The sequence below is a fragment of the Schistocerca nitens genome, chromosome 1, assembly GCF_023898315.1.
Source record: "Schistocerca nitens isolate TAMUIC-IGC-003100 chromosome 1, iqSchNite1.1, whole genome shotgun sequence".
NCBI classification, from domain to species: Eukaryota; Metazoa; Arthropoda; class Insecta; order Orthoptera; family Acrididae; genus Schistocerca; species Schistocerca nitens.
In genome coordinates this window covers 1,315,240,949-1,315,243,126 of record NC_064614.1, presented here as the reverse complement: position 1 = coordinate 1,315,243,126, position 2,178 = coordinate 1,315,240,949, and the positions used below count along the sequence as shown (strand labels likewise).

At 52.2% G+C, this 2,178-nt stretch overlaps 1 pseudogene; it reads right to left on the bottom strand.

The window, feature by feature from the left end:
- Positions 1 to 1,544: 1,544 nt before the first annotated feature.
- LOC126205954 (5S ribosomal RNA) lies at positions 1,545 to 1,662 on the bottom strand (annotated as a pseudogene).
- Positions 1,663 to 2,178: the final 516 nt, after the last annotated feature.

Below are 2,178 nucleotides of genomic sequence, written 5' to 3'. Positions count from 1 at the left end.
AAGTGAAATTTTTATTGTGTATGGAGGTCAAATACACCGTTAGTAGACAAAAAGTAATGTTTGTATATCTACTTATTTCATAAGTAGAAAGAGTCAAAAATTCCTGTACCTAGCGTTATTCGACGGAGAAGAAGTCAAGAGTAGCCGGCTATACAGTAAAGAAGAGTGGCTGCAAATTCCAAGTAAGTCATCTCGTAAAGAAGTGGAAGGTGGATTGGGGGAATAAGCCGATATAACCAGATACACACTCACACTTTAAGTCGTCAGAACGTTACAGCAGTGCCATGCAAATGTTTGTATTTGCTACTTCCATCAAAAGCACTAAGCACCTTGCCTACATAGTCTCCATTCGGCAATTTCAGAAATGCACTATTCCGTATAAAATCTAACTGAATACAAACTATATCAGATTGCGGAATCGTCACTTCGTTAAAGTCCTCATTTCGTACGGGGACGGAGGAGCCGCGTTTCGGTCAAACGATCACTGCACTGAGTGTGCACGACTCATTATTCCAAGCCACCCCCGAGAAAGTCGAGTGAGGAGGTGAGCTGCTAACCGCTGCTCGCTCAAGTACTCGGCGTAAGCAGCGACGACGGAGCGCGCGAGCGGCTCGTCTTGCCAGGCGGCCAGCCAACCGGCCAACTACTGACCGGTGGTCGGGCGACAACCGGTGTATTCGACACGGTACGCCCGCTGGTGCCTTTATACGGTAGACACACGACAGAAGGCGCATTCGCCTCTTCTGACAACACATACAATCGCACTTTTCGGTGCAAGTCGGATCGGATTTGACGCGAAGCAAGTCCTTCGGCAAAAGCGAGTGCCTCGAAGGCGGCGAGTGCGCCCGGAGCGGCGTCCCAGAAGCGACTGCTGAGTTAGCGGGCGCGCCGCCGCGTGCGCGAGACACACAGCTGCTCGGTGCACCACCCATCGCTCGCTTAGCGCGTGCGCCCTCAGGCACTCGCGGACGACGCATCCTCTTCCTGTTGTCCGGCGGAGGGCTCGCACACAGCCGCGCAGCCCCTGGCCTGTGCGTGTGTTTCAGTGTCGTGCTGGAGTGCACGCCTGCTGCCGACGTTACCTTCCTCACCTCACACGCGTCGCGCAACGCGTAATTTGCACTGTGCATTGTGCATTGTGCGAATACCTATCCCCTTTCCCTTCTCCTTCTGTCCCGACCTTGCTCGACTGTCGTTCGGGTCGTGGTCCATACGACAAGAAATATCTGCGAGAGAAGACGAGACGACGAAAGATAAAATTATTGTTTCCAAATCAAATATGGAACTTTACACTGCTACAGAACAATAGGCGCTGACGTATTTCAGAACATATCTATCGATTCGTATTGTTTCGTCGTTTTCAAAGACTTCCTGGCAAACTTCGTTCCGACATTCCTCCTCAAACTGAGTTAATTCCCGCAATTTCGTTTCTTACAGTCATTACAGTAGTTTAAAATGCTCAAGAAAGCGTGTTTGTCACAACAGGAGGTAGCTATGAAAAGAGGGCTGGCAGGAAGCGGTATAAAAAGGAAAATACGAAGGGGAGCCAACAGCACCCGGTGTTCCCAGGCGGTCACCAACTAAGCACTTACTGAGCCTGATGTTCCTTAACTTCGGTGATCGGACGAGAACCGTTGTATTCAACATGCTATGGCCGTTGGCGCTTATCTACTGTAGACGCACGACAGAAGGCGCATTCGCCTCTTCTGCCAACGCATACAGTCGCACTTTTCGGTGGGAATCGGCCCACATTTGACGCACAGCACGTCCTTCCGAAACAGGGAGTGCCTCGAGGGCGGCGAGCAGCGCTCACCCCGCGCCCCGGGAGCGACTGTCGTGTTGGAGGACGTGTCGCCACTGCTTGGGGCACACAGCTGCTCGATGCACCACTTGTCACTCGCTTGGGCAGTGTGGCTGGCGATACTCGCGGATGACGCAACTTGTTCCTGTTATCCGGCCTGTGCGCGATGTGGAAGTGTGGTGCTGGATGGTTCAAATGGCTCTGAGCACTATGGGACTTAACATCTGAGCTCATCAGTCCCCTAGAACTTACAACTACTTAAACCTAACTAACCTAAGGACATCACACACATCCATGCCCGAGGCAGGATTCGAACCTGCGACCGTAGCAGTCGCACGGTTCCGGACTGAAGCGCCTAGAACCGCTCGACCACCGTG